At 46.6% G+C, this 12,311-nt stretch overlaps 1 non-coding gene across 1 annotated transcript; it reads left to right on the top strand.

Annotated features, from left to right (window-relative positions):
- The first annotated feature begins 11,400 nt into the window (after positions 1 to 11,400).
- On the top strand, positions 11,401 to 11,504 carry LOC115836573. Its single transcript, XR_004031623.1, has one exon. It is a non-coding gene; the product is annotated as a U6 spliceosomal RNA (small nuclear RNA).
- Positions 11,505 to 12,311: the final 807 nt, after the last annotated feature.

Below are 12,311 nucleotides of genomic sequence, written 5' to 3'. Positions count from 1 at the left end.
CATGGCTTCCTTTTACTTCTTGAGAAAGCATATTGTTAAACAGTCTCAGCCTGTGTTGGATACTGCACTGTAAAAGAACCTATGACTGTCTTCTGTAAATGCAGAAAGTATTCAGTTTGGTCTTGGAACTCCTCTGTTATTTGGACTCTTGTATCGAAAATTTTCTTCTATACCATCTTGAATAATTAGACTGTCCTCACTATCTCGTATTCCAACAACTTGTCATATTCTATTTATGCTAAGCTTCCTTTTTTTTTTTTGAGATGGAGTCTTGCTCTGTCACCAGGCTGGAGTGCAATGGCGCCATCTTGGCTCACTGCAACCTCCCCCTCCCGGGTTCAAGTGATTTTCTTGCCTCACCCTCCCAAATAGCTCAGACTACAGGTGCGTGCCACCATGTCCAGCTAATTTATTGTATTTTTAGTAGAGATGGGGTTTCACCATATTAGCCAGGATGGTTTTGAACTCCTGACTTCAAGTGATCTGCCAGCCTTGGCCTCCCAAAGTGCTTGCATTACAGGAGTGAGCCACTGCATTCAGACAAGAGCAGGTATTCAGCCTGGCACAGTGGCTCACGCCCGTAATCTCAGCACTTTGGGCATCCGAGCAGGGTGGATCACCTGAGGTCAGGAGTTCAAGACCAGCCTGGCCAACATGGTGAAACCCCATCTCTACTACAAATACAAAAATTAGCTGGGTGTGGTGGTGCATGCCTGTAATCCCAGCTACTCGGGAGGCTGAGGCAGGAGAATTGCTTGAACCAGGACCCGGGAGGTGGAGGTTGCAGTGAGCCGAGATTGCGCCACTGCACTCCAGCCTGGGCTACAGAGGGAGACTCAGTCTTAAAAAAAAAAAAAAAAGGCCAGGCGCAGTGGCTCACGCCTGTAATCCCAGCACTTCGGGAGGCCGAGGTGGGCAGATCATGAGGTCAGGAGATCAAGACCATCCTGGCTAACACAGTGAAACCCTGACTCTACTAAAAATGCCAAAAATTAGCCGGGTGTGGTGGCGGGCACCTGCAGTCCCAGCCACTCAGGAGGCTGAGGCAGGAGAATGGCGTGAACTCGGGAGGCAGAGGTTGCAGTGAGCCGAAATCGCGCCACTGCACTCCAGCCTGGGCAACAGAGCGAGACTCTGTCTCAAAAAAAAAAAAAAAAAAAAAAAAAAAAAAGACCGGGCACTGTTGCTCACGCCTTTAATCCCAGCACTTTGGGAGGCCGAGATGTGTAGATCACGACGTCAGGAGTTCAAGACCAGCCTGGCCAAGATGGTAAAACCCCGTCCCTACTAAAAACACAAAAAATAGCTAGGCATGATGGTGGGCCCTTGTAATCCCAGCTACTCGGGAGGCTGTGGCAGAGAATTGCTTGAACCCACGAGGCGGAGTTTGCAGTGAGCCAAGATCGCACCATCTCAAAAAAAAAAAAAAAAAAAAAAAAAAAGAGCAGGTATTCAATTTTGAAAACGAGCTCATAGCATAGTGCTTGGCATATAACAATAATAACTAATTAACATTATTTGGGGACATATTATGTGCCTGGCTTTTTATTTTAATTAATCCTGACCATAAGCTTATGAGGTAGGTACTACTGTTTCCATTTTACAAATGAATTAAAGGAAGCACAGATGTTTCCTCTGCATAAACTTCTTTAATCTCTATCTCAATAAATAGCACCATCATCTACTCAGTTGCTCAAGACATTCACCTGGGAGTCATCCTTCATTCCTCCTTTTTCTCAGACCCCCAACAGCCAATCAAACATCAGGTCCTCTTGTCTGTACCGACAAGATACACCCTGGATCCCAATTTGTCCACTTCTCTTCATGTCTATTGCTGTTATCCTTTTTTTTTTTTTTTTTTTGAAACGGAGTCTCTTTCTGTCACCCAAGCTGGAGTACAGTGGCGCAATCTCAGCTCACTGCAACCTCTGCCTCCTGGGTTCAAGCAATCCTCTGCCTCAGCCTCCGGAGTAGCTGGGATTACAGGCACCTGCCACCAGGCCCAGCTAATTTTTTTTTTTTTTTTTGAGGTGCAGTCTTGCTCTGTTGCCAAGGCTGGTGTGCAGTGGCGCAATCTTGACTCACTGCAAGTTCTGCCTCCCAGGTTCACGCCACTCTCCTGCCTCAGCCTCCTGAGTAGCTAGGACTACAGGCGCCCGCCACCGTGCCCAGCTAATTTTTTGTATTTTCAGTAGAGACGGGGTTTCACCGTGGTCTCCATCTCCTGACCTCGTGATCCGCCCGCCTCGGCCTCCCAAAGTGCTGGGATTACAAGCGTGAGCCACCGCGCCCGGCCATATAGGGTAACTTTCTGACTTTGTCTTTGTATTTCTGAACTGTCATGGGGCTGGTGGGAGTGTAGCAGTGAGGATGAGCAGACGCCATCTTGGTTTTGGTGGGTTTTGGCCGGCTTCTCTACTGCAACCTGTTTTTTTTTTTTTTGTTTTTTTGAATCTCACCCTTATTCCCCAGGCAGGAGTGCAGCGGCGCGATCTTGCCTCACTGCAACCTCCACCTCCTTGCTTCAAGCGATTCTCCTGCCTCAGCCTCCCACGTAGCTGGGATTACAGGCGCCTGCCACCACTCCTGGCTAATTTTTGTATTTTTAGTAGAGACGGGGTTTTGCCATGTTGGCCAGGCTGGTTTTGAACTCCTGTCCTCAGGTGATCTGCCCGCCTCGGCCTCCCAAAGTGCTGGCGTGGGCCACCGCGCCTGGCCTACAACCTGTTTTATCAGCAAGGTCTTCATGACCTGTATCTTGTGTCGACCTCCTATCTCATCCTGTGACTTAGAATGCCTAACTGTCTGGGAATGCAGCCCAGTATGTCTCAGCCTTATTTTACCCAGCCCCTATTCAAGATGGAGTTGCTCCGGTTCCAGTGTCCCTAACACTACCACTTCCTTCCTAGCTAATAAGGTCCAGTCACCCAAATCACCTTGCTGCCTGTAACAGGTCAACCTCCTGCATTTGCAACCCTCATTCCTCAGAATGGCTCTTCTGATTTTCCCACATCTGAGATATTCCTACAGGTCTTAGCGTGAATGTCGTCTTCTCTGCAAGACCTTTTCTGACTTCTACCCCAATTCTTATCACATTACTGTTCGTTTTCTTCATACCAGCCATATATTATTCATTTGCATACTGCTGGTGTCCTTCACCAGAATATAAATTCCCATGAGTGCAGAATCCTTATTGTCATGCAGACTGCTGTAAACCCAGGGCCTAGAATAAGTGCATGGCACATTGCAGGCCAATTAAAAACTTTTGTAAGTTAGTAAATCATTGAGGGAAGTAAGTGATCCAAGACCCAGTCTAGGCTTCAGAGCTGAGCCCTTTGGTTAAGAAGCTCCTCTTTCCAGCCGGGTGCAGTGGCTCAGACCTGTAGTCCCACCACTTTGATAGGCAGAGGTGGGTGGATCACCTGAGGTCAGGAGTTTGAGACCAGCCTGGCCAACATGGTGAAATCCTGTCTCTACTAAAAATACAAAAATTAACTGGGCATAGTGGCATGCGCCTGTAGTCCCAGCTACTCAGGAGGCTGAAGTAGGAAAATCTCTTGAACCTGGGAGGTGGAGGTTGCAGTGAGCCAAGATCGCGCCACAGCACTCTAGCCTGGGTGACAGAGGCTCCATCTCAAAAATAAATAAATAAATAAATAAAGGAAGTCCTCTTTCCTCTTTCCTCTTTTGGAGGAGAAACGGAAAGGGAGGTGAGGCAGTCTGTATTTCTATGACTATCCAAAGTTTCTAATGTTTCACACCATTCCCTTTCAACTTGAGGGTAAAGGAAAGGTAAGAAGTACTGACGTGATGTCCACCAACAGTACAAACATTTCAGAGAAGCGTACTCCATTGTATCGGTAGAAACAATTCTGAGAATTAAAAATATAGCATGGCTAAGCCGGGCGTGGTGGCTCACGCCTGTAATCCCAGCACTTTGGGAGGCCGAGGCGGGCGGATCACCTGAGGTTGGGAGTTCGAGACCAACCTGACCAACATGGAGAAACCCTGTCTCCACTAAAAATACAAAAAATTAGCTGGCCGTGGTGGCCCATGCCTGTAATCCCAGCTACTCGGGAGGCTGAGGCAGGAGAATCACTAGAGCCTAGGAGGCAGAGGTTGCGGTGAGCCGGGATCGCACCATTGCACTCCAGCCTGGGCAACAAGATATATATATATACATATATATGTATATATATATGTGTGTGTGTATATATATATATGTATATATATATGTGTGTATATATATATGTATATATATGTATGTGTATATATATATATATATATATCTCATGGGTAAAATAAAGTGCTTGAGGGTAAGGCTGGAAGGGAAGTGGAGGATTTGACTCCGGAGGGTTTAAGATGAAAGGAATAGTTTAGGAATTAGATAACAGCCATTGTTATTCCGAAAGAAATCTGGATGCTCTGCCTGTGGGCAAAAAGGAGATAACCCACTAAAGAAGCCAAAGGGGAAGAAAGAGAAAAGAGAGATCAGGGATTTTCTCTCTTTTGGATAGTTCATTTTGTTTTGTTTATCATTACCTTTGCTAGTCTTGGAGTCTTTCCCTTTCTATGGGTTTACATTGTCTGGATATTTAGGAAAGATTTTTAAGAACTTCCTCATTCCAACCCCAACTCTTTGAATTTTTCTTTCAAATGCAAATAAAAGCACTTACCATTTGGATATACTGTAATTAAAAAGAGGAAAGGGCAGTTTCTTGAACCTAAAACAACTTCTTTTTTTTCTGTGTGTGGGCTCAGAGTCATTTAAAGGCTGAAAGAAGATCTGTTGAGAGCTGGGTGGGTAATGGAGGGTACTGATGATGGTGGTGGAGGGGATCCTGAATTCAGTCATAGAAAATAGCTGAAGCTGGATCAAATAATAAAACATCAAATCCCACTCGATTAGACATTAGGCAACTGTTTATGGTAAAACGTTAAGTACTTAATATTTTATTTCCAAGGCAGGTCATCTTCCATCTTACCCCAAAGCTATTTGTTCTTAGAACAAATGTGCATATGCTTATTAGGTTTAACAATCCACTGCTCACAGTTAGTAAAAGGGTCAGGCTAAGCCTGACTCCCTTGAATGAATAAGCCTCATTTGCACTTGTGATGACAAAAACCTTAGTTCTCAAACCAAAAGGAGGAATGAGGGCCAGAGGGATAATAAGTGAAAAGGCTGACTCAGTCCTCTTTTTTTCTTTTTTCTCTTTTTTTTTTTTCTGAGACTAGGTCTTGTTCTGTAGCCCAGGCTGGAGTGCAGTGGCCAGGTCATAGCTCGCTGCAGCTTCAATCTCTCTGGCTCTAGTGATCCTCCCGCTTCAGCCTCCTGGGTAGGTGGAACTGTTGCTGGACGCCAAGAGTGGGTTCTTGGATCTCACGCAAGAAAGAACTCAGGGGAGTCCATAGAGGAAAGTGAAAGCAAGTTTATTAAGAAAGTAGAGAAATAAAAGAGTAGCTCCTCTGTAGACAGAGCAGCCCTGAGGGTTGACCATTTTTATGGTTATTTCTTGATTATATGCTAAACAACAGGTGGATTATTGTTGCTTTATTTATTTATTTATTTATTTATTTATTTATTTATTTATTCTTGAGACGGAGTCTCGCTCTCTCGCCCAGGCTGGAGTGCAGTGGTGCAATCTCAGCTCACTGCAAGCTCCGCCTCCCCGGTTCACGCCATTCTCCTGCCTCAGCCTCTGGAGTAGCTGGGACTACAGGTGCCCGCCACCATGCCCGGCTAATTTTTTTGTGTGTGTGTGTATTTTTAGTAGAGACGGGGTTTCACCGTGTTAGCCAGAATGGTCTCGATCTCCTGACTTCGTGATCTGCTCGCCTTGGCCTCCCAAAGTGCTGGGATTACAGGCTTCAGCCACCGTGCCCGGCCGCCTCCCCTATTTAGATCACATAGGGTAACTTCCCGACATTGTCCACGGCATTTGTAAACTGTCATGGCGATGGTGGGAGTGTAGCAGTGGGGACGACCAGAGGTCACTCTCATGGCCGTCTTGGTTTTAGTGGGTTCTAGGAGGCTTCTTTACTGCAAATTACTTTATCAGCAAAGTCTTTATGACCTGTATCCTGTGTGGACCTCCTATCTCATGGTGTAATAAAGAATGCTCTGACCTCCTAGGAATGCAGCCCAGCAGGTCCCAGCCTTATTTTACTCAGCCCCTACTCAAGATGGAGTTGCTCTGGTTCAGATGCCTCTGACAGAACTAAAGGCATGCACCACCATGCCCCACTAACTTTTGTGTATTTCATAGAGATGGGGTCTTACTATTTTGCCCAGGCTGGTCTTGAACTCCTGGCCTCAAGCAATCTTACTGCCTTGGCCTCCCAAAGTGCTGGGAATACAGGCATGAGCCACTGCACCTGACCTAATCCTTTTTTTTTTTCCCTCATGTGTTTTGTTTTCCTGCAGTTCTGTGATTGTGGAATATTTCCCTTCATGTTTTGGAGTCATCCAGACAGTTCCAGAACGTGGCCTACCTTCTTTACCCACCTCTCTACAGATATGGCTTTTGTTGATTATGTGAGTGGATAAACTTCCAGAAAGTGAAATAACTTAGTGGAAAATTAGTGTACTTTTAGCAGTTCTGCTGACCTTCATTTGCTCAGAGGGAATTTGATTCATTTTCCTGAATCAGTATTAACTTTGAATTCTTTCTCTTTTTTCTCTTAGGAATAAAAAAGTTGGTTTTTGTGGGCCAAGAGCTGAATCACTGGTTAGTAGGAGTTGCAGGACGCGGCTGACTAACTGGGCCTCATTTCCTCTGCTCTTCCAACCACATTGTGAGGGCTCTTCTGTGTGGGTACCAGGTGGAAATTCTGGGGTGAAGGATCTGTTCAAGCTGATGAAATGCTTCGTCATTGCTGTCATCATTGGCTAGGCTGAAGACACATCTTCAGTAATAAGGCATGACTGTAATTCCTCGTCCTCTGGCTATTATTAATTATGATTCATTTCATGAAAGAGGGAATAAAAGCCTCTGCAGATCCAAAGCCCATCTAAACTGGAAGGATTTCAGATGTGAGCATGTGAGGACTTTCCCTTATACAAGGGGAAATAAGTATGTTCTCTCAGGGGATGATGTGAACCCGGGAGGCGGAGCTTGCAGTGAGCCGAGATTGCGCCACTGCACTCCAGCCTGGGTGACAGAACGAGACTCCGTCTCAAGAAAAAAAAAAAAAAAAGGGATGTTCTCTCAGGGGAAAGAAATCTGGCTTCAGTTAAGGAGAGATGGCCAGGTTGGCCTACTACATGGAGAAGGTCTTTTTTTTTTTTTTTTTGAGACAGAGTCTCGCTCTGTCACCCAGGCTGGAGTGCAGTGGCGCAATCTCGGCTCACTGCAAGCTCTGCCGCCCGGGTTCACGCCATTCTCCTGCCTCAGCCTCTCCGAGTAGCTGGGACTACAGGCGCCTGCCACCACGCCCGGCTAATTTTTTAGTAGAGATGGGGTTTCACCGTGGTCTCGATATCCTGACCTCGTGATCTGCCCGCCTCGGCCTCCCACAGTGCTGGGATTACAAGCGTGAGCCACCGCGCCCGGCCTGGAGAAGGTCTTATTCATAATAATCAAAAAAATAAATCCACTCGCCATGCACACTGTTTCATAGCTGTAATCCCAGCATTTTCGGAGGCTGAGGCGGGCGGGTGGATCACCTGAGGTCAGGAGTTGAAGACCAGCCTGACCAACATGGCGAAACGCCATCTCTACTAAAAATACAAAAATTAGACGGGTGTGGTCGTGGGCACCTGTAATTCCAACTACTCGAGAGGCTGAGGCAAGAGAATCGCTTGAACCCGGGAGGTGGAGGTTGCAGTGAGCCGAGATCATGCCATTGCACTCCAGCCTGGGAGACAGAGCAGGACTCGGGCTCAAAAATAAATAAATAAATAAATAAATAAATAAATAAATAAATAAATAAATCCACTCTTTTCTGACTCTCTATTGACAATCTGGATTGATTTAATAGCCTACAGTGAAAACGAAGACAAATCTACCCTAACCTATCCTGCAATTATTTGGTGATTATGCACCCTTGCTAATAGATAACTTTCAGGACTGCATAGCTGGGAGGAGTCTTAGAGGACGTGTCACCCATCTCCTCAGTTAAAAGAGAAGGGGCAAGCCGGGAGCGATGGCTCACGCCTGTAATCTCAGAACATTGGGAAGCCAAGTGGGGTGGATCACTTGAGGTCAGGAGTTCATGACCAGCCTGACCAACATGGTGAAACCCCATTTCTACTAATAATACAAATAAATTATCCAAACATGGTGGTGTGCGCCAGTAATCCCAGCTACTAGGGAGGGTGAGGCAGGAGAATCGCTTGAGCCCAGGAGGCGGAGGTTGCACTGAGCCGAGATGGCACCACTGCACTCCAGCCTGGGCGACAGAGTGAGACTCCTCCATCTCGAAAAAAAAAAAAGAGAAAGGGACAAAAACAAGGCTAATAAGGTTTACAGGGAACTGCTCAAGGTCACTGCTACTTGCCTACTTGACCTCAAAATTGAGGCTAGAGCTCAGACCTTTTAGCTGTTAACCTTGTGTTCTTTTTACTGCAAGAGACCATGAGCTGGGTGTGGGCTCTGGAGAGGTCAAACATTACCCTGGAGCTCAGTAAAGAGGTGTGCAAACTGGCACATGGTTAAGATGTTACGTGAGCGCAGCCTTTTGGGAATCAGATGACCTGGGTTCAAATGCGGATTTTGCCATGTCTTTTTTTTTTTTTTGAGACGAAGTTTTGCTCTTGTCACCTATGTCAAAGTGCAATGGCATGATCTCAGATCACTGCAACCCCCACCTCCTGGGTTGAAGTGATTCTCCGGCCTCAGCCTCCCTAGTTGCTGGGATTACAGGCATGTACCACCACACCTGGCTAATTTTTGTATTTTTGGTAGAGACAGGGTTTTGACATGTTGGCTAGGCTGGTCTTGAACCCCTGACCACAGGTGATATGCCCACCTTGGCCTCCCAAATTGCTAGGATTACAGGCCTGAGCCACCCAGCCCAGCCAAGTTCTTAATAAGGTTCTTCTTTCCCTTAGCCCACTTCAGGCCACCCTCAAATGGCTGGGAACCCAAACCTGGGACAAAGCTGGTTACTGAAACTGCTTTTGCAAAATTATGACTGAGATGGTGAAAGAGCTCTAACTTAATTGATTCCATCTTGCTTCTAACCTCCAAGCTGTCCTTGTTCATTCCTCGGTGTAGGCTGAACTAACTTTGGGAGAAACATATAGTTTATAGTTTAAACAAAGATGCTAACAGCCCTTTCCCAAAGCTGACCTCCTTCTTGCCTGGGGACTAGATTGCCTTTGTAGGACCAACATGAGCCATAAGATTAGAAATTATGGTTTAGGAGTCATGTAGCTGAAGGCTACAAGATCCTGACCCTCCCTAAACTGCTCTTAAGATCAGTGCTTGAGCCCGGGCAGGGTGGTTCACGCCTGTAATCTCAGCACTTTGGGAGGCAGAAGCGGGCAGATCACAAGGTCAGGAGATCAAGACCATCCTGGCTAACATGGTGAAACCCCATCTCTACTAAAAATTAAAAAAAAAATTAGCCAGGTGTAGTGGTGGGCGCCTGTAGTCCCAGCTACTCTGGATGCTGAGTCAGGAGAATGGCGTGAACTCGGGAGGTGGAGATTACGGTGAGCCGAGATGGCGCCACTGCACTCCAGCCTGGGCAACAGAGAGAGACTCGTCTCAAGAAAAAAAAAAAAAAATCAGTGCTTGAGATATTTCCAGACCCTGCACTTGATGGGTCAGCTGGCCCTACCCAGATCAATAAACTGGCTCATCTGATCTTGTGGCCCCCACCCAGGAACTGACTGAGCACAAGAAGGCACCCCGAACTCCCTTTGATTTCATCTCTGACCAATCAGCACTCTTGGCTCACTGGCTTCCCCCTACCCACCAAGTTATCCTTAAAAACTCTGCTCCCCAATTCAGGGAGACTGATTTGAGTAATACTAAAACTCCAGCCAGGCATGGTGGCTCACACCTGTAATCTCAGCACTTTGGGAGGCCGAGGTGGGCGAATCACGAGGTCAGGAGATCGAGACCATCCTGGCTAACAAGGTGAAACCCCGTCTATACTAATAATACAAAAAACTTAACCGGACGTGGTGGTGGGCACCTATTAATCTCAGCTACTCAAGAGGCTGAGGCAGCAGAATCGCTTGAACCTGGGAGGCAGAGGTTGCAGTGAGCCGAGATGGTGCCACTGCACTCCAGCCTGGGTGATAGAGCGAGACTCCGTCTCAAAAATAAAATAAAATAAAATAAAATAAAACTTCAGTCTCCTGCACGGCTGGCTCGGTGTGAATTACTCTTTTTCTTTTCTTTTTTTTGAGACAGAGTTTCACTGTTGTTGCCCAGGCTGGAGTGCAGTGGCGTGATTTCAGCTCACTGCAACCTCTGCTTCCCAGGTTCAAGCGATTCTCCTGCCTCAGCCTCCGGAGTAGCTGGGATTACAGGCATGTGCCACCACGTCTGGCTAATTTTGTATTGTTTTTAGTAGAGACGGAGTTTCTTCATGTTGGTCAGGCTGGTCTCAAACTCCTGACCTCAGGTGATCCGCCAGCCTCAGCCTCCCAGTGTGCTGGGATTACAGGTGTGAGCCACTGAGCCCGGAGTGAATTACTCTTTCTCTATTGCAGTTCCCCTGGCTTGATGAATCAGCTCTGTCTAGGCAGCAGGCAAGGTGAACCCCTTACCTAGTTACATTACTGCTCTCCTCTCCCTGACCCCTTCTCATTTCTCTTTTCTTCTGGTCCTTTCTCTTCCTTCTCTCTCCTCCTCCTTCTTCTCTCCTTTTTCTGCCTTTTCTTTCTCCTTTCTTTTGTTCTCCCGTCTTCTTCTTCTTCTTCTTCAATTGCTACCATTAATCCAGTACTGGGGATTCTAGGAAATGCTCCAATGTCTTCTTTTTCCTAATGTTTGTTAAAAATAAATTTTGAGGCTGGCTGCGGTGGCTCACACCTGTAATCCCAGCACTTTGGGAGGCTGAGGCGTGTGGATCACCTGAGGTCAGGAGTTCAAGACCAGCCTGACCAACATGGAGAAACCCTGTCTCTACTAAAAAAAAATACAAAATTAGCCGGGCGTGATAGCTCATGCCTGTAATCCCAGCTACTTGGGAGGCTGAGGCAGAAGAATCACTTGAACCCGGGAGGCAGAGGTTGCAGTGAGCTGAGATCTCGCTATTGCACTCCAGCCTGGGCAACAAGATCGAAACTCTGTCTCAAAATAAATAAATAAAAATAAATTTTGTTGGCCAAGCGTGGTGGCTCATTCCTGTAATGCCAGAGCTTTGGAAAGTGGAGCAAGAGGACTGACTGGGGCCATGAGTTTGAGACCATCCTGGGCAACATATTAAGATCCCATTCCTGTGCTCGCTTCGGCAGCACAGATACTAAAATTGGAACGATACAGAGATTAGCATGGCCCCTGCGCAAGGATGACACGCAAATTCGTGAAGTGTTCCAAGTATTTTTGTGTTTCTTGGGGTGACTGTCATTGGTAATACGGATACAGTGACCCATCCTCCATCCTATTTATAGTGGAAGGGCCTTCAATTGTATCAATACTTTTTTTAAAGCTCTGGCACATTGACCTCTATGTGTTACCAGTCGTTAATGAGCTGCTGCAGAGGTGACTATTTGTTTTACTTTCTTGGATGTTAACATTACACTACTCACTACTCAAAAAAAAAAAAAAAAAAAAAAAGATCCCATTCCTACAAATTTTTTTTTTTTTTTTTTTGAGATGGAGTCTGGCTTTGTCACCCAGGCTGGAGTGCAGTGGTGTGATGTCGGCTCACTGCAAGCTCTGCCTCCCGGGTTGATTCCATTTTCCTGCCTCAGCCTCCCAAATAGCTGGGACTACAGGCACCTACCACTGCGCCCGGCTAATTTTTTTGTATTTTTAGTAGAGACAGGGTTTCACTATGTTAGCCAGGGTGATCTCGAACTCCTGACCTCGTGATCCGCCCACTTCGGCCTCCCAAAGTGCTGGGATTACAGGTGTGAGCCACCGCGCCCGGGCTTTTTTTTTTTTTAATTAGCCAGCAGTGGTGGTGGTGCTGCATGTCTATAGTCCCATTTACTCAAGAGGCTGAGTTGGGAGGATCACTTGAGCCCAGGAGGTCAAGGCTACAGTGAGTTGTGTTTATGCCACTGCACTGCAGCCTGGGCAACAGAGCCAGTCCCTGTATCAAAAAAGAAAAAAAAAGCCACCAAGTCTGTGGTGCCTTGTTATGGCAGCCCTAGCCAACTAATAGAGTTGCCTTGTCAATTTAAC

Source organism: Nomascus leucogenys, chromosome 8, assembly GCF_006542625.1.
Source record: "Nomascus leucogenys isolate Asia chromosome 8, Asia_NLE_v1, whole genome shotgun sequence".
In the NCBI taxonomy this organism is placed as follows: Eukaryota; Metazoa; Chordata; class Mammalia; order Primates; family Hylobatidae; genus Nomascus; species Nomascus leucogenys.
Note: the sequence above shows the minus strand (reverse complement) of the source record. Positions and strands in the feature narration are given on the sequence as shown.